Consider the following 20275-nt stretch of genomic DNA (forward strand, 5'->3'; position numbering starts at 1 on the left):
GATATGGGATGAGTGAGATGTGGCCAGAAGGCTATCCTCCAGCTGTAGCCTGAACTTTAAACACTACATCCCTTGCTTTCCAATGTAGGGCATCTCAGAGAGGGGACGAGCTCTGGAGAAGGGACTGGTGGTGAAGATTCAGGATACTGGGAGAAGTGAAACAAGTTACTCTAGGGGGCCCTTTACATACAGAGGGTCCTGAAACATCTAACAACTGCTGGAGACAGCAGAACCACTGTGATGTCTCACACTGCCAACCGCCTGGCCTCCATACTCATGTTCAGCTCTTTCAAGGCTTCAGCTCCTCAGCTTCTACCTACTGTTCTCTGTCATTGCTCTGTCACGTGTGTCTCCATACCCTTCCCCGAATATCTTGGGTATATTTTGCCGCCAGCAGTTCTCAGTGTCACCAAGGCTTCAGAACTTTGGGCCACATTATTGTAAATTATTGAATCGTTTTGATCTTGCAATCCCATCCCGGTCGCTGCCAGGTTAAAGCAGTCACATATAATAAAGACATAACTTACACTGGATGGGTGATTCAGTGGGACATATTCGTTAGCTTCAGAAACTGGGAAGAGACTCCCCGGTGGGTTGCCTAATTAAAAATCATCTGAGATTTCCAAAATAATTAGAGAGTGTGAAGGGAAACACCTGTGCTCAGAATCCCCTGAGAGGACAGGTTTTAGGGTACTCTCCCTAACCTGTGGTCCCTAGGGAGTCTGCCTGACTCTGACATCTTCAGGGAGAGAACCAGAGGGGAAGCCTTGGAGTGAGAATGTCTGCTCAAGGTTAGGAGAGAACCTGAGAGTAGGGACCTTTCAAAAAGTAGGAGCAGTGAGCAGGGTTGTTGACACAGCAGTTAAAAGCACTTGTTCTGGGGCCGAAGAGATGGCTCAGCAGTTAAGATTGCTTTTCCAGAGGACCCAGGTTCAATTTCCAGCAGCTACATGGCAGTGTACAACTATCTTTAACTATAGTCCCATGAGATCTGATGCCCTCTCTGGTGTCCAGATGTATAAGCAGACAAGACACCTATATGCATAAATAAGGAAAAAAGCACTTTGTTCAATCCCTAGGACCCACCTGGCAGCTCATGACTGTAACTCCCGTCCCAGGGCATCTGATACCCTCTCCTCACCTCAGCAGGCACCAGGCACACATGTAGCAAAACACTAACATTTTTTAAGTAGGAGCCTGGGTTGGTGAGATGGCTCAGAGGATAAACCCTTGCCACCATGCTTAACTCGAGTCCAGTCCCAGCACCAACACGGAAAAAGAAAGCGGACCTCCGTTCACATTCACACATAGACAAACAACAACCACAACAACAAAAATTTTTTTAAGTAGGAACAAAGATGACTTCCTGCAATGGGAGGGTCTGAACAGTTGAGGACAAGCAAGGGTGCAGATGGTGTTGGAGGTGCAGGTAGGATGTGAGAATCCAAAAGTCCTCTCCACGAAGCAGGAAGAAACAGAGGGAATGGGGTCAGGATGCCTGAGATAGTTGTTGCGGCTGAGAGATATGACAAGATCTGGCATGGCAAAGCCATAAGTCCGGTGTAGGCTGACAACTATGAACTTGGAATGTCTTTAGCAGAATGTGGGATCCAGTAGTCTCCACTCTGAAACTGAGACAGGAACAAATGAAGACTGAATAGTAACGGGAGAGTAGGGCCGTGGTGCCCACCCTGAGTCTGAAGTTAAGTTAAAAGAGCACAGGGTTCTGTGACCCGGAGTCCTCACGAGCTATCTGGGGTGGGTGACACAGAATGCCGCAGCGATAGGAAAGTGTAGCTTCCTGGGGCTGTTAGAACAAAGTGCCACAACTGAGTAGCTTACAACAGCAGAGAATTCCAGAGGCCAGCTGTTCAAAAGATGTTTTTCTATTTTATTATGTTTATTTATTTAGTGGATGTGTGAGCATGCATGCACTGCAGCTCACAGACAGAGGTCAGAGGACAACTTGCAAGAGTCAGTTCTCTACTTCAGCCCTGCCTGCTTTGACGTGCATTATCACCCTCTAAATATAATTGGCTTCTTTAAGATGGTATTTTGGGGACCTGGAGAGGAGGCTCCATAGATAAGAGCATCCAGGTTTGATCCTAGCAACCGCATGGTGGTTTACAGTCATCTACTACTCCAGTCCTAGAGGATCCCACACCCTCTTTGGCCTCCTCGGGCACCAGGCATGCATATAGCACACACATATGCAAGCAAAACACCTATATACATAAATGATAAATGAACTAAAACTTTTATTTATTGTTTCCTGTTGAGAATGTGGGTGCCAAACGGGCAGATGTCTGCTTTCTCCACTGAAGTGACCTGAGAGTCTTTATTTATTTATTTATTTATTTATTTTGTTTTTTTCGAGACAGGGTTTCTCTGTGTAGCCCTGGCTGTCCTGGAACTCACTCTGTAGACCAGGCTGGCCTCGAACTCAGAAATCCACCTACCTCTGCCTCCCAAGTGCTGGGATTAAAGGCGTGCGCCACCACTGCCCGGCTGACCTGAGAGTCTTGAGCATGCTTTGCACACAGTAGATATGTAATGATCATTCCGATGGATGAAGGGATGACTGTTGAGGTGCTGTTGAGCCTCCGAGTGTGTGGACACTCTTAGATCCCGCCCCATTCCTTGTTCCCTCGGCCCTCCATTCTCAGATTAGAGAAGATTCAGACGAATTCACAGAGTATCCTAAAAGGACCTCCTTGCTTGCCTGCCCCCCCTGACTCTGTCCATCTTTGGCTTGGTTCTTGGACTCTGGCTTTCTGGCCACACTGATGTCCCCCTCCCCCGCTCCCAATCATTCGATCTTCTTCCTCTAATCTTTGTCTCTTCAAATTCAAGACCATTCAAAAGCAAGACTTGAAAGTTTAGATCTGTAATCCTAACAGTTGGGAAAGCTGAAGCAGGGGGCTGCCATCTAAGGCCACCTTAGCCTACATAACGATTACCAAACCAGTCTGAGACACGGAAACTAAGTCATAAAACAAAACAAAACAAACAAAACAAGCCCGGAGAGAAACCTATTCAAAACACACTAGGATTAACCTCAGGGAACTTCTATCTTAAACCACAGGGTGGCAGCAGTCACAAAGGGATAGCCCACGTATACTCTGTAAAATCTACTTTTCAAGAAGCCCCAAGGCAGAAGGAAAACAGTCTAGTCTTGAAATTTGGTCCTCAATAGACTAAGTGACAAGTGACATCTCGGCTGTTCAAAAAGCAGCTGAGGATAATACCCAGTGTGACAAACCTAGTCACTGCACTTAGAGCCTCCGGTCTCAGGTGAGCAATGGTCAGCAGTTCACCTTCAAGAATGTGGCAGGCGCAGTAGGTTCACAGAGTAAAGAAGTTCCTCGCTGCAGAAATAAAAGCCCCGAGACCAGCAAAATCTCAAGGAAAAAATGAGGTAATGACTGTGCAAAGCTTGAAGACTAATGGACTGGGAGAGTCCTGAGAAGGACAGGGATGGAGGGGAATCATGAACTGAGACATAGGAAGATGAAAGGAACATAAACAGTCTGGTGACTGAAGGTCAAGGAAGGGCCAACAAGGAGTGAGTCTCAGGGACCGCGGCTGTCTACCTGGCCAGGGAGTTTGGATTTTATCGTGGGAGAGATGAGAGGTTGCAGAAGTCTCTGAGGTGGAGCACAAGGTAAAATCTCAGACTGTTTAGAGTGAGGACCCTGGGTGCTACAGCTTGCTGAGAAGAGGGAGCACAGGGTTGAAAGAGCAGCAAGGAAGCCAGGAAGAGATCAGCGGGCCAAAATCACTACTAGGTTAGGCCCTGGGGAATCTTTCCCAGCCCACAAAGGCTCTCAATGCCTGGTACACTGCAAGCATTCCTAGCCCCAGGCTCCCTCTGCCCCACTGTTTGAGCTCCTGTAACCTTTCTTCGTTTGAACCTTAGCCTGGCTTCTCTGGTTATTTTGTCTAGAACCAGGGTCTTGGTCAGCTTCCATATTGAGAGACAAGCGCATCCAGGTTCCTTACAGCTAGGAGAACTCTCTCTTAGCTTTTGTTTTCCTGCACTATGCATTTCTCAGAGACCCTTTCATGTGTCCTCCCTCAGTGTGGCTAAGGGGCCTTCCATCGAGGGAGCTAGCTAGCGTCACTCCCTCACCTTCAGCCACCTCCTACCAGACAGAGTACACTCATATGTCTACGTGTGCATGCATATTGATGTCCAGAGGGCCAACCCACCAGGAAGAGAGTCACTTGTCTAAGAGAAACGCCTGGAAGTGGGAGAATAAAAGGCACAGCTGGGAGTGGGAGCAGGAGCGGGAGGCGTGCTGTCTGCCAGGTCTCAGGTTCCGGCTGGAGCCACAACCGTATATGGCAAGTAGGGGGCACCAGAGTCAGACTTTGTGTAGGAATTGCGGAGTCACCTTCATTCACTCTCATGAATATGCACAGAACCTGTTGAATTATGCAGATAGAAAGGATGTAAATGTGTATGCAAATTCGGTGCTGCCCTTGCTGTTGCTATGGAAACAAGTGACTAGCAAGGAGGGGCACACCCAGGGGAGACCTGGGTGGAGAGACTGAGACCAGGAGACTGCCTGGGCCACCTGCTCTTCTCAATCATGACGTTTTGATCTCTTTCTTTGCTTCGTTCTGTCTTTGTCTCTCTGCCTGGATCTCCGTCCACTTCTGCACCTCTTTTAACCTCTCTCTTCTCAACTGTTTTATTCCTCTCTTTCTCTCTTTGAGTTTCTCTGCCTGCAGTTCTCTGTGCTGTTGCATCTCTGACAGAAACATTACCTGGCCTGCACCTGCCCCTTGTCCGTAATCCCATGACTTCCCCTCCTGCAATTCCCTGTCACTCTGTCTCACATCTCTGGGTTTTGTTTCTGTATCTCTGAGATCTTTATTCTGGGTCTGTCTTTCTGAACCTCCTGTCCAACAACTTGTCTCGGATGGGAAAGACAGGAAGCTGCACATCTGTCCTTACCTGATGGGATGCGCCAACCCTGTCCCAGCTGCCCACGAGTTCAAGGATTCCTAAGCACTCCCGCCCTCCCGAAATAAAATCCTGCTTTGAATCTGGCCCCTGTCACAGTATTGACACAAGATTCCCATGACAGGCCCTGGCTGGCTGCCAGGGTATCAAATCTTCTGTCCCAGACCCTGCCTGCCATGGGACTATGCCCAGTATTCCTGCCTCTCTGAGTTTATCTTCCTAGCTTTCCTTGAAGCTGGTGGGCACCTTGAGGCAATGATGTGTTCAGAATAGGAAAATGAGAGAAGAGCCTTAATTAATTTGCCCATCTGGCCCTCTGCCCAAAAGATGACGTGCGGGGTCTGGCTTAGGCCCAGGTGTGGGGGTGTTTGGGACCAGTTGAGACCTATCCTGGTCCCCAGTCAAGACTCCTTGCTGAGCCACATAGCTGCATGGCAGCCGCTTGGTGGTCTACCCATGTTCCTTCCTGCTATGGCCTCGGTCATCCAGTTCCTCACTCAGGGACCTCCGACTACCTGTCTTTCGGCTGGCTTCTGTTCAATGAGCACCTGTTCTTCCACGCTGTGCCCCCTACCTTTACAGATGCTCACGTTACACAGAAATGAAATCTGAGCGTGTTGTGCCTCCACCCTAAGGAAGAGATCTTCGGTCAGAGGAAGAGCCCCTCACAGCTTCCTCTCTCTGGCAGCCTCAGTTTGGGAGTGTAAACTTAATGCAGGTGCAAGAGTCACGGCTCAAATGTGAGCAAGATGGAGGCAGAAGAGAAGGATGCCTCTATCCAGTGTCTGCAACGGGCTGTGGGAGATTGCAGAGTGTTTTGAATGGAGGTAAACCACTCTACAGGAAGGTGGAGGGCTTCCCCCTTTTGGTCTTCGGCTCTGGGCAGGTTGCCTTACCTCCAGGAAGGCACTAGTCGTGGGGGATCTGGCCTGGACCCAGGTGTGGGGGCGGCTGAAGCAGTCAGGACAAGTTCCTCTCCTCCAAGAGGTGGTGGGGCCAAAGCCCCCAGCTCTCCTACCCAGCCAGGAAGGACCATAGACTGGTATTCCCACCACCAACTGTGTGATTCACCCATGTTCAGGCCCAGGCGTGATTCTGCTACCAGGAATCCTGTTTGAAGTTTTAAAAGTCTACCCCCTTGCCCCATCCCACCCTAGCTGTGCCAGGGGATAGAAAAGAGTCACCTGTGGGTGAAGCTGCAGGTCTGAAGAGCCAAACACAGGAAAAGCAAAAGATCTGGAGAGAGATGGAGAGATAAGAGATGGTCAGAGCCGGGCGTGGTGGCGCACGCCTTTAATCCCAGCACTCAGGAAGCAGAGGCAGGCGGATTTCTGAGTTCGAGGCCAGCCTGGTCTACAAAGTGAGTGCCAGGACAGCCAGGGCTACACAGAGAAACCCTGTCTCAAAAAACAAACAAACAAAAAAAAAAGAGATGGTCAGAGACAGAGATGAGAACTAATACAGACAGTGAGAGAACAACCTGACAGAGAAGAAGGCACAGAGACACAGAGGACACCTGCTTGGGAAACAGACAACAATACTGGCCAAACCTAGTGCTAAGTGCTTGGCTGGACTGTCTCATTTAACTTCATCTTTATAGTCTTAGGAAATAGATGGTGCTGTTATGATCCCATTTTACTCCTGGGATAATTGAGACTCATTTTGCGGAAAGTAATTGAGACATTAACCCACTCACCTGAGGCCTCAAACCCAGAAAGCCGTGGAGCAGGTATTCTCTCGGTTTGAGAGCCAAGGAGAGAGACAGACAAAGAGCCAGCGGTGGGGACAGATAGATTCCCATACCAACCCTCTTGGGTAATCTGGAGATCTGGGAATCTTCAGGGAACCGTTAGGGGAGGGCCTTCCCATCAAGCTAAAAGAAGAAAAACAACCTCCAGGTCTTCTTGTCAGCTATGAAGGAAGGAAAGGAGAGAGCTATCAGGACTGCGGATCGGGAGGAAAGGCCCCCGCCCCCATCACGGAATTCCTTAGCTGACCCTTCTCCTCCCAAGCTGCTTCCCATTAGCCAGGCAAAGCCTCCTTGTGAGCAGCTACTATCACTACCACCACCATCACCACCCACACCACCCACTCCCCCACTTTAAGACTTCTTTCTTCTCCATGGGTTTATTGAGCACCTGCTAGTTGCAGGGCACTCCTGCCCCCACCCACCTCTCCTCCCCCTTTTTTCTCCTTCACTGTGGAAAGACCCTTATTGTCTCTCTCCAGCCTCCTAGGATAGCCTCTGCAACTAGCAATTAAGGCTAGAATCTGAGACACTGCAAAATAAGGAAGTTAGCCTAGTATACACCAAGGTTCTTGAAGCACAGAGAAGAGGTCCCCAAAGTCTGGCTTAGGTGTCTCTGCCTGGAGGTCCCTTCTAGTTAGTTTGGAGAGGAGGGTCAGCAGCCCAGCTGGTGGGGGCCTGAGAGAGCCAGGCTGTCAACAACAGGGGGGATCGGGGCGAGAAGAAAACCAGGAGCTATCCTGGGGGAGTCCGGGGGTTGGCCTTACGGTTTCTAATGTCTTAGCCCTGGTTTCAATTACTCACAAGGTCCCTAGGGTTCTCCCATGACCGCCTGCAGGTTCCTGAGCTTGAAGAAGGCTCGGGAGCCTCTGGGGAAGACCAAGAAACTAGGGGCTCAGGGGTAGCAGTCCACAGCCTGGAGGGAGCTTTTGCACACTCTTCCACCCCTGTACATGTGGGTGTGAGGCCCCCCAGACCACACAGAGATCCCAGAAATAGTGGGAAGCTGGGAAGAACAGTGTACACAGCTGCTTATGAGCTCCTACACGGGTCCAACCAGTTCCTCAGCTCCACCTTGGTCCTGCTGCCTCCACCTAGCTCCTGCCCCTGAGAGCCAAGGCTTGGTCTCACCACACTCTTTTTAAAGCCTCATAACAAACCCCCGATTCTAGATTTTTTTTTCACAACTCTTGTTTATCTTCGAGTCCTGCATCTTCCTCTTTTTTTTTTTTTTTTTTTGATTGTTGTTTAGTTGGTTGTTCTGATTTTTTAGGCTTTTAGGTATGATCTCATGTAACCCAGGCTGGCCTAAAACTCACAGCAATCTTCCTGCTGATTGATTATCTACTTTGTTACATTTGCTTTGAGAGGAGTCTCATGTGGTCCAGGCTAGCCTTGGGATTCCCTGGGTAGCCAAGGCTTGCTTTGAATTTCTGATACACCTTCCTTTCAAGTGCTAAGACTGCAGGTGTGTTCTACCATGACTTTCCAGTGAGCATGTGGGGGGGGGGGAAGGGGTTTCTCGCGTGCGCACGCGCACACACACACACACCACCACCACCACCACCACCACCACCATCTCTCTCTGTCTCTGTTTCTCCATCTTGTAATTAAAACCCCCAGTTTCTATCTTAGCCCTCACCTCCTTCCCCTGTCTTTCACCACATTCCATGCCTGTTCTCTTAGACCAATCTTGCCGCCCCCCTCCCCCCCGTCCTGTCGTAATGCCCAGGTCAGCCTGGGACTTTAATGGATACCCAAGGCTTCCCATGAGCTGGCATTGAAGGCCCTGGGGACTGATGGACAGACTGAACACCCCCAGCTAGCTTGTTCTCACTCCACTTGAGGACACCTCTCCCTCCCTAGACTTGTCCCTTCCTCCCCATCATCCCACAGACCCTTCGGCTGAACATGTCAAAGGCTTTGTGAATGGCACTATCATCTCCCAGTCACCCATGCCAAAAGCCTGGGAGGCGTCTGTGCTTTTGTACACAATGTTCCCTCTGGGCCTGGCACACAGTAGGCACTAATAAATGTCTGTTGAACTGAATTTAACTCAATTTTCTCTCTTGGAATTCCTCTTCTGCCTCTGCCTATTCCTTGGTCCTGGGTGTCTGTGGCAGTAAGTCTCCAGATTTTTAAATTGTCTTGGTCTTCCTAGTCACCATAGTTGAGTTTGTGGGGGAGTTGGTCCTTCCTTACCCGTCTATTTCTGACCTAAGTGGTCACAGGCTCTTCAGGAATGAAGCCATGGGAGGTGAAGGGAGAGAAGCAGTCTTGGGATAACCTCAGGCCTTCTGGGAAACATGGGCCCTATTATCAGCAGCAGAGAGTCACTGGAAGTGGACAATCCTTTGAGGACAGATGTCTCCACTGTGAAGAACAGGAGGGAGGTCAGAGCCCGCTGGGGTGGAGAGGCGATTTCCGAGTAATGAATTAGTTTCATGCGAATTTTTGCAAAATGAAAAATTGCATCTGTGATTTTGTAAGTCTGTGTTGTGTCCCTGTTTTTGTCTTCAGGAAACACAAAGTCCCCTGATCCCAAATGTCCTTGTCCTCCCTGGCTCTCTCTACCCTCCTTCCTGTGCTCCCAGTGGCTTCACTCTCCAAACTTAACAGGCCCCCGGGTAACCATGGGGAAGATCCTCTGGCAAGCAGAGCCTGAACTCTGTGAATACCTGACATGGGGTCCCCTGGGGGATGGGGAGCAAATGGAAAGATGACTCCAAGTGGCCTTCTCTACACTGAGGCACTCTCCTTTCTTTCCAGCCCCAGGACCTTGTCCCAGTCAGGACGAAAATCTGACATCCTATGCAGCAGCTCACTAGCAGGAGCTGGAGAGAGGGCTCAGTGGCTAAGAGCACTTACTGCTCTTGCAGATGACCCAGGTTTGGTTCTAAGCACCCACATGGTGGCTCACAGTCATATAACTCCAGTTCTGGGGGGATCTGATGCCCTCTTCTGACCTCCACTGGCTTCTGCATGCATGTGGATGTATACAGACACTCACACACGCGTACACATAGATAAATTCATTTTAAAAAGATCTCACTGATAGGGAAATGTTCTGTGCTCTTAACTACTCTACAACACATTCCAGACCACCATGGCCTTGGAACCAAAGGGGTTTGGGGATGTAGTTTCTGAGCCACTGCCGCCTCAGCCTGCCTCCCAGGATTCTGCTTAGTCTTCCCTGAGGTTACCAAGCCTGCATCTCATCACTAAAGGCTGAAGGGCTTTTCCAAGGCTTGTTCCCCTGTGCCTTGAAGCTTAGATTCACTTCTTACAGGTTAGGGTTTGTCCTGCTTACCCTATTACACCATGTACATATTTGGCCTATTTTAAAGGATCTACATGTAAATATTGATAAATCTATTTTAAACTTCGCGATGAAAGTTGGTGATCCCGGATACTCGGAAATCAGGGATAGGAAGATCTCAAATTCAAGGCTTGCCTGCACTAAAGAGTGAGTTCAAAGCCAGCCTGAGCAATTTGGTGAGCTGCTCCTGTCTCAAAATAGAAAGTTAAAAAGAAGCCAGGCAAAGTGCCACACGCTTTTAATCCTAGCTTTCAGGAAGCAGAGGCAAGAGGATCTCTGAGTTCAAGGCTAGCCTTGTCTACAGATCGATTTCCAGGAAAATCCTACACAGAAAAATCCTATCTTAAAGAGAGAGGGAGTAGAAGGGTATAACTCTATGGTAGACATCTCCTCCAGCATAACACACACACACACACACACACACACACACACACACACACACACACACACACACAGAGTCTATTCCAACTGTTAGAATCACCTGTTTTATGCCTGACCCAGCATCTCCTGATGGAGGCCAAAGGAAAACCCTCACAGAGCTTTGAGGCACCAAACAGCTAACTAAACAACTCAACAGATATCACACTAGCCATTAAACTAGCCATCACACTAACCGTATCAGGCAAAGGAATATGGTACCATGAGAGAGGAAAGAAAGGGGCTTAGCCGGCGCCTCTCTTAGGAGGCATTTAGATGTCACTTCTTGGCTGAGGGGATTGGGGTGTCAGATATGGGAATTTTACACAGGCTAACTGTACAATCATCTTCATTTTCTTTTTATTTTTTTTAAAGATTTATTTATTTATTTATTTATTTATTTATTTATTATATGTAAGTACACTGTAGCTGTCTTCAAACACTCCAGAAGATAGAGTCAGATCTTGTTACGGATGGTTGTGAGCCACCATGTGGTTGCTGGGATTTGAACTCTGGACCCTCGGAAGAGCAGTCGGGTGCTCTTACCCACTGAGCCATCTCACCAGCCCCATTTTCTTTTTAAAGTATCCATCTTTCTTGATTAGAATGTGAGTCCCAAGAGGGTGGGAACTTAAAACAAGTTTGAGGCAAATTGTAAACAGCAAAGTGCACAAAATTTAAGGGTATATAGTTCAAATTACAGGTCCAACTTCAGTCTCACTTGTCCCAAAGTTTCCTAGAAATGAAATAGGTCGGTGTGTCCTCAGAGCCCCTACCCCTCCCTCCCACTCCCTCAGCGTTTTGTCTGAGCTTTACTCATGTTGTTATGCCAGTTGCAACTGGCTATTTTACATTGCTGTGACCATGTCGCTATTTATCTATCTGGGTTGTTCCTAACTGAGAATATAATTAACAAAGCACTCCCGATCTGTTCTTTGAGGTATGCATGTGTAAGTAGAATTGCCAGGTCCTGGGATCTATGTACATTCATCTTAGTGGACCCTGCTATTTCCTAAGCTGTTGTACCGAGTTACACGTGTGTGGACCATGCATGGAAGCAAGCCCTTCTACAGCTTTCTGAAGCAGCGTCTGGCTCACTGCTGTACTTACACCAATGGCTGGCACACAGTACGGTGCCTGGCACACAGTAGGGCACACACACACACACACACACACACACACACTTAAGAACAAGAGGTGCCATCACCACTGCTACGTGCTGCCTGGCTGCGGCGTCGACCTGCTGAGTGATTCTGGCAGATGTCTGCCTGGCTTCAGGATCGTTCCCTATCTGTAGCACAGCAACCGATACCAAGGGCTCTGCTGGCCACTGCCAGCCGGGTGCCGTGAAAACTAGCCACCTGCTCACTCACTTGTCTCACTCGTATTGCTTAAGGATGGCACCTACTGTGCGCCAGCACTCAGAGGGTGTGATCTGTGACATTCCACTTATGGCCTCTTTTGGGTCAGCCAAGGCCAGGGTCACTAGCTATCTTGTCCCCAACTCGTCTTGCAAGGAGCTTGCTTCTCCTCCCTGTCCAGCCCTGACCCCAGGCGGGGGGGAAGGGGTCTGGACTGAGTCTGTGAATGGAAAATGTGATTAATAATCAAAAAAACATCCAAGAGGAAGAGACCAGGAAAACAACTTCAGGAAGGCTCCTTGCCCAGGGGAGGGGGGCCGTGTCCTGGGCCTCGGGACAGCTCCGGCCACCCTTTCTGGGACACAGCCACAGGAGTGGGTAATTTTAGCCAAAAGCAGAAGGGGGGAGCCATTTCAATGGCTTATTTTCAAAGATGCCCCCAATGTAAGTTATGCTTTCTCTGGGAGTTCTCTTCATTCTGATACCCCTCCTAGTGGTCCCCAGCCCAGACATATTTGGTGGGGGAAGGCAGAGACTCTGGATTGGGGGTAGAGGAGGAATTTCAACATGAAATGTTTTGTTCATTAGCAGAGAAAGCAGAGAACATAGGGGGAAATTCCCTTTCTTCTTGGGCCTGGGCAGCCCAATTGGACACTCAAAAGCTGTTGTGAAAACTAGGGCCTCAGGCTGCAGGGTAAAAGTTATGACGAGGAGATTGTACCCTCCATGTGGATTTCTGACTTCCAGGGGGTTCGTGGGCCTTCATATTTCCTCCTTCCAGGGATTTGATTCCCAAGGCTTCCATCTGTCTTCAGGATTCCTTCTTAGCAAAGCAAGAGGGACTGTGATTAGACTAGGGTTAGAACTTCCTGATGGGAGGGAAGGAATCCTTGGCCTATTGAATACCTTGGAATTTTGATAGGGTATATTGGAATTGGTAATCTGGTAGGTAAAAGAAATCTGACATGAGCCTGGGGCAGTAGTGGAAGCCCCTCTATCAGTGAGGACCCTAGTGGGATGGGAACCTGGAGGATTTCAGTGTGAATGCTTAGCCTCCCTAGTGAGACTCCATCTCTCCCCCATCCTCCACCTTCAGAGATTGCCTGCCCTTTTCTAGTACTAGACTGGGAGGGTCAGGGCACAGAGAGGCAGTGGTCTCCACCTTAGGGTTCCAGAAGGAGGGGGTTGTTGTGAATGTGCCCAGGTGCTGTCCCGAGATGGTGCTGGAGCTGTTTCAGGATGGGGGGTGGTGGTGAGTCGCCTATGGGGGTGGCTGGGCTGGTCCCTGACTTGGGGAGGCTCTGGGCCCCCCTCCCTGGCTCGGCCCGGGGCTGTGTCGGGATCGGGTTTCTGGGCGCCTGGAGCCTCTGCGAGGCTGAACTGTTCCCGGGCCCGGCCAAGCCGCCCCGGGCGGGCGCTGGCACTGTGCCAGGAAGCAGGGGGGTAAGGGGGAGCGAGGGGGGGGCTGCGAGGGCGTTTACGTAACTGCCTTCCAGAGCCCGCCCCGACCCGCCAACCCCAGTGTGATTGAGAGCGTGTGTGACTGTGTGTGTGCCTGTGAGACACACGTTGCACTATGGCCGTGCCTTGTGTGTGTGCTATAGATGTGTGATTCAGAGATTCAGAATTCTTCCGGGAGCTCAGGCTTAAGCTAGAGTCCCATGACTCCTCAAGTACCACCGTGAGGCTGAAAATAAGCACTTTCTTCAGTGAGACAGGGTGTGTGACTTTATGTGAACCTGTGTTTGGTGCCGCTAAGGCAGCCTGTGTGAGAGTGTAACTATTAGCCAGGAGGTTGCCTGGCCCTGGAAGCTTCTGCTTAGAAATGGGGCTTTTGGGTAAGAGCTCTTGGAAAGCTGAGACCACATCGGTAGCTTTCCTTCCTGGAGACAGATCAGTATAAATGGGAAAAGTCTCATTGCAACCTACAGGCTGAAATGACACAGTTAACTCTGGGGGGGGGGGTGGGGGGGGGTGAGTGAGCAGGATCAGTTTAGTTCATCCTGCCAGGACAGCAAAGTCCTCACAGAAGCCATAAAACCCTCTGGGGATTGGGCTGTCTTCATTAAAAGCTACAGCTCTGACTTCCCACAGAAGCAGAGCAACAGTTAAGGAACATCGCACTGGCAGTGATTGGCTGGTGGGACTGCACTCAGCAAGTGAATTTTCCCAGCAAGATGGAGAGGCACTCCCTGCTTTCTGCTCTTAGGTCCCCGAAGCACAGGTTCGGCTTCATTTATGCAGTTATTACACTTTAACTATCTTGCCACTCTCTTGCTTATTGAGTCTATAAGCTTTCCCCACCCCATGTGTGTGTGTGTGTGTGTGTGTGTGTGTGTGTGTGTGTGTGTGTGTGCAGCCTACTATGTGTTAGGCACAAATCAAGTGCTAATAGCTGTCACTAGGATGAAGAGATGGAGTCTCAGTCTGTGAGGATGCAGGAGTGTGTGCATGTGTAGGGGGCATACGTGTAGGATTAAAAAAAAAGGTGTTGCTTGAGCTAAATTTTGAAGATGAGTGGGAGTTAACCCAGTGGATGAGGAAAAAAAAAAAAAGCATTCCAGGAAGAGGTAAAAACACATGCCAAGCATGGAGCTATATGGAGACTCCACCATGACTTAGAGCTGTGAAGCCGGCCCTGGTGCTGGATAGAAATAGGCAAGGAAATCTGTACTCACATATGAATTAGCATCAGCTCAAAGGACTGGTTTGATGTAGTATGCCTAAAATATTTGTTTAAAAGAGAATATTCATTTGAATTCAGGGAAGTGGGGCGGGGGCAGGGAAGGGAGTTTGGCCAGGATGATCAGAGACAATCCCGGTAAACCCCAGGGCTGACCACTGAGTGTGCTCTGGCCCTTCACAGCTCTCCAGCATGGAACTCTCCCACAACCTAAGGCCTGGCAGGGAGGGGCTGCAGTAACCATTGGCCTTTGTCTAAGGAGACTGGAGCTTAAAGGACAAATATAAACAAGAAAAAGAGGGCAGTGAAGCTGAATCACTGAGTGTTGCAGAGAGACCATAGCAACAGGAAACAGTCTCCATCAAACAGAGATCATAACATGCAAAGGGCTCTCTAACTCATAATCTGCTATCCACATAGATGACTTGCACAGGGAGGCAAGCGTGCGTGTGGCCAGTTTGCTCAATATGTATGGGTAAGAGTAACTTGGGCAGGGGTTGGAAGATGAAGAAGAAGCTCATCTTAGCAGTAGTTGTCGGTGGGTGATACCTGGGAGACGGCACACTCACACAGACCGCCGTGGGGAGCCCACAAATCCATATTTCCCCCGGTATTTTTCCTGCACTTTGTATTAATAGCAATCGAGTGATGAAATGCAGACAGATTCTATGCAAACTCCTCGAGGGCAGGAAGTCTCCTGTTTATACAGCACAGTGCTGGCAGGTCAGCAGCACTTAGGGTGGGTGCGGACCTCTGAGAGGATTGCCGGCAGGTGGGTGGAGCATGGAGAGATGCTATAATGGAACCAAGAGTTGCGTGTCCAGCTGGACACTGACAGCCAATGCTTCTCAGCCCAAAGCTGGTAGAACAGTTCCAATCAGAACGTACTCATTAAGACTGAAGGAAGGACTAGATAATGATGTTCCCGTCAGCTATGGATAGGTGAGGTGAATCTGGGGAATGAGGAAGCACTGCTAGACAGGTATGTGGCACCCAAAGACAACAGATACTGTAGCTGAAGAGATGGGAGACGATGATCCACTTAGGAACAGGTGTGCTGGGACAAACGAGGAGCTGTGGAAAATGGACCTGGGAGCTCTTATTATCCATGTTCCAAGAAAAGGAAGCACTTAAAAAATACATGGGTAGTGTGGGAAGAAGAAAACGGCTACAGTGTGGCCAGAGAATCTATGGAAAATCCAAGGCTGAAAATCCATACCCATTTGTGTGTACTCAGGTGGGGGAGGGGCATTCTCCTCTTACTTCCCTTTGGATTGAAGCATTTTATTTTTGAGAAGATTAAGGCTATGCTCAGGCACTATTCTGACAAGTTTTGAAATTTAATGTTTACTCAATACTGGACATTAGGAGATGGAACCGAGGATCAAAGATTTGGGGAGTACTTAGATCAATCAAGTAATTTTCCCAAGTTACCAAGGAGTGCAATATTCAGAGTCCCCAGTGAAAAGATCACCATCATCATCACCACCACCACCACTATCATCATCCTCCTCCTCTTCATACTCCAACAAGAAATATCTGAGAGCCTTTTGGCCCAGCATCTAGGAGACAGAGATTGGCAGATCTCTGAATTCAGGCCAGCCTGGTCTACAGAGCAAGTTCCAGGACAGTCAGGACTACACAGAGAAACCTTGTCTTGAAAAAAAACAAAAACAAAATAAAACAAACAAAAAGAAATGTCTGAATTAGAACAAATGCCACCATATTTGCAGGCTTGGTCTTGGTTTTCTCTTAAAACAATACACACACACACACACACACACACACACACACACACACACACACATGCTGGGGAGCTGTGAAAGGCCAGAGTACACTCACTGGTCAGCACTTGGGTTTACTAGGATTGTTTCTGAGATATACATATATCTCAGAGACAATCCTGGCATATGTATTATATATATATGTGTGTGTGTGTGTATATATATATATATATATATATATATACATATATATATATATATATATATATATATATGAATTAATGAGAGGGGATTTAAGCTGAAAGGGGATTATAAACAACTTTATGTCAGATGCTAACTAATATGAACCTCTGTCAGATTTGCTTGTTGAGCTATGCATGAGGTACAACAACGATCCAGTCCTTAAAGGAGCCAGGTACTTAAGGAAGACAATTGGTCAGTTAGGTTATCCAGTTTTCTTGGTAGCTTCCTCTTCTCAAGATGTAATCCCAGACACCCAAAGAAACATTTCTTTTTCTTTTTATCTTTTTTTTTTTTTTGAGACAATGCCTAGAACTTTCTATGCAGCCCAGGCTGGCCTTGAACTTGAGATTCTCTTGCCTCTACCTCCCAAGTACCAGGATATCAGGCATAGATTACCATAGCCAGTGCAGAAAGACAGAGTTTTCTTGGTTTTGTTTTTCTGAGACAGTCTCTCTAGTAGCCCAGGCTGGCCTTCAACTTGTGGCAAGTCCCCTGCCTCAGTCTCTGAAGTAGGTATATATATTTTCAAAGGAAATCAGGACCAAACCTGAGTATATATGTGAGGGACCCATGCTCTGATTGGCCCTTTCTCATTGGGGCCCCGGTCTAGGAGAAGAGTTTTATGAAAGGATACTAGGTCTGGCTGTGCAGAACAGGACAAAGATGAACAGGGACACTCCAGAACGGCTCTGTGGTAAATTACGTGGCTTGGCCCTTTCACACTCCCATTTTGGATAAGAAGCAAGAATCTATCTTTGGGCCCAAAGTTATACCCTTAGGAGTCAGCTGGAATGGAAGTGTTGAGGGGTGAGACAGGGGTATATGGCTGTATCTGGTTCTCTGATGACAGATGACCAGCAAGCCTCTCGGCTCCCATCCTTTCCACCCTTCTGCTTCTCACACAGAACTCATCAACAGTGTCCTGGGTGGTATTTGTGGATTACTGTCCACTGGTGCACATGCAGGGCCACAAGGGAAGTGTGGGTGACTCCTAGAAGTGACAGTGTCTCTCCTTCTTCACCCCCAAGGTCCTGCAGCAGGGAAGGTGGCCCCTCTAGTTCTCCCAAGCAATTCCCGACAAAGACCACCACACCATTACAGTAGTGCTACCAACAAAGGAAGCCATACATTGAACTCAGGGGATTAAGTGGATAACTGCTCCAATGGCTGCAGGTTCTGATAAACTGTCCCCCTCCCTTCAAGTATCACCTCTGTGGAGCATATGCTCCGGCAAAGCTCCAAGCTTGACCCTTCAGCACAACTTAGTAACAAACAGCCTCTCTTCCTTCTGTCCCTCTTTGACACTTTTCTCTGAGTTAAATGTGAAGAACAGACTTTGTCATTTGTGATCTCGGGCAAAGTACTAAGCCTGCGTCACAAATACCTAATGTTTAAATGGGGGCAATTTGATGAAGCTGTTGTTAAGTATTATGTAAGGTGGTTAAACAGATCTAGCACAGTGCCTGGCACACTAGTTCTCAAGAATGCTTCCCTCCCGCTTGGTCCTTCCTCTAGAAACTTGGTCTTAGTGTTTCTGGATAGTCAAGCTCACAGGCTCAGATATCTTATCTTTGATTTGGAGGCCTCACTGATCTTGGTACCCCTTGGGCCCTGTGCTCTTACAAGCATTCCAGTCTCCCCGAAAGTCCAGCGTGAAGCCAACCGGGCTGTCATTCAGAAGAGACGCTCTACTGGGGCAGTGTGAGAAATGGAATGAACAAAGGCCACAGCCCCATAGAGTCCCCACTCCTTTCCACTAGGTTGAGGGGGACAAATGAGGGCACACTGAGTCCCTCAGGAGGTCAGTGCCAAAGTCCTTGGAGCTATGATGCCACAAATGGATCCCATTTCTCCAGCCAAAGGTTCTTTCTTGGCATCTCTAGGGGCACAGGCTGAGATCAACTGAGGTTCACCAACACCACTGAGAAAGTCCCTAAGGTTCCCAGATGTTCTCCCACGGAGCCAAGTCCAGAGACTACCCTGATGCCACTCCACTTACACAGAAGGCCCCCCTGGGGGCCTGGGGAGGGTGCCTCCACACTGGGGCTGTGCAAGGCACAAAGTGCAGAGCGCCCTGGGCGTCTCCCGCCATGCCCGTCCCACGGACGCTCTCGGGGTAGAGGCGGCGGTCACTGGCGTGCATCCACTTGCACAGGGGCCCCGTGGGGGCGGCTCCCGCACCAGGATCCGAGTCCGGGACCGCAGACCCGCCCCTCGGGGTGACGGCGGGGGTCCCCCCGCCCCCGCCCTCGCTTACCGGGACAGTCCGCGTGCGGGACGCGGGTCCGAGGCCGGCGGACTCTACGCCGCGGGCCCGCGCTGCCCACGGCCGCTCCGGAGCCGACGTGCTGGGCCGAGCACCGGGAGCGGGCGGCGCGGGCGGCGCGACAGGCTGAGGCGGCGGCAGCGGTGGCGCGCACCCTGAGCACGCCCACCCGCTGCGCGTGCACCGGCGCGAGGCGCCCTCGGCCGGCCCGTGGGCGCGCGCCGCCCCACCCTCCGGAGCCTCAGGCGCGGTCCGCGCAGCCCGCTCGGCCGCGGGCGTGGGGCGCGGTGGGAGCGCGGGCGCGCGGTCCGGGTGCCGTGGGCGCCCGCACGAGCAGCCGGCAATGCGGCGCGGGGACTGCGCCAGCCTGGCCGCCCGCGGCAAGGTCAGCCCGCCCGGGGAGCTGGCCCCGGGTCGGCGCTGCAGGGGCTACGGGGACTCGCTCACCCGCACACACCCAGGGCAGAGCAGGGTCTGTGTGATGCTGCCACCAGCAGCTGCCCGGGGTGAGAAGAACTCAGCCAGGAGACTCTGTCGCACCACCCAGGTCTCAGGGCTCACCGAGGGCACTTACCTTCTTCAGGTTCCCACTGAGCTCGGGAGTGGCCAGGAACCTTCACAAAGACCTTGGCTGCTTCATCCTGCCCTGTGCGCTTGGTCGGAGGCTATTGGTCTTCCATCTCCAGCAACAGCAGCAGCAGAGCTGTACTGTCATGTAACCCACTTTTCCTGCAGCAGCCTCAGCCTTCAGACTAGCCAAACAGCCAGCTTGTCAGGCGGCCAGTGTTTCTGAGAACTATAGCGCGCATTGCAACAAACTCCAGGCTTTGAAGAGGGCAAGAAAAAGACCAAGTCATAAAATATCGAGAACTAGTTGTAGGAAAGTAATGGACGATGTGTACACATGCCCAGATCCCTCTTATCTAAATTACATCTATTTTGTGTCTATCAAACACATGTCACATCATTTTTTGAGCATCTAGTATCCCTCTACCCTACCCCCCTTTCCAGGTGGTATAGAAGATACTTTGTCCTTTAAGTAGAATTTACTAAATTTAGAACTATATATTATTATCATCACCAAATTAATATTAAAAATGCCAAGTGTAAAGGTACTATTTTAAAGTCCTTAAATGTCACTCACTGTGCAGCTGCAGCTGGTCAGTAGTTGACTGGGGAGCTCAGGTTGGCCTCCAACTCCAGAGGGCCAGCATTGCAGGCCTGAGCTACCACAGTGGGTTAAGACACTATGTCTTGGAGGAGTCATACTGAGGCACAGAGGTTAAACAGCTTGCCTAAAGTAGCAAGCTCCTACGTCATGGAGATGAGATTGAAATCCAGGTGCTCTGATATCAGAACCCAAACTGCCACTGCAGACTGAGAAGCCACTACAAAATTGTGTTAACAAGAGCCACCATATTTTCCCCCTTGTGAAACTAATATTGAAGAGCAGACTGAGATTTCTATGTAGTCCGATGTACTTACCTTTAGAATCATAATGGACCAAAAATTTCAGACAGGGACCTAAAGACTGTCTTGAGTG

General features: G+C 49.7%; 1 long non-coding RNA gene across 4 annotated transcripts; it reads right to left on the reverse strand.

The window, feature by feature from the left end:
- Nucleotides 1-1323: 1323 nt before the first annotated feature.
- Nucleotides 1324-19515, reverse strand: LOC147004342 (uncharacterized). 4 transcript variants are annotated; one of them, XR_015047394.1, is made up of 5 exons: nt 19307-19515; nt 8922-9092; nt 6669-6883; nt 6157-6208; nt 1324-4428 (listed from the first exon to the last, which is right to left on the reverse strand). It is a non-coding gene; the product is annotated as an uncharacterized LOC147004342 (long non-coding RNA). The 4 variants fall into 4 exon arrangements; XR_015047393.1 differs by lacking the exon at nt 19307-19515 and adding an exon at nt 18724-18868; XR_015047395.1 differs by lacking the exon at nt 8922-9092 and having other exon boundaries at nt 19307-19508.
- Nucleotides 19516-20275: the final 760 nt, after the last annotated feature.

Source organism: Mus caroli, unplaced genomic scaffold, assembly GCF_978045245.1.
Source record: "Mus caroli unplaced genomic scaffold, Mus_caroli_1 scaffold_6, whole genome shotgun sequence".
Taxonomy (NCBI): domain Eukaryota; kingdom Metazoa; phylum Chordata; class Mammalia; order Rodentia; family Muridae; genus Mus; species Mus caroli.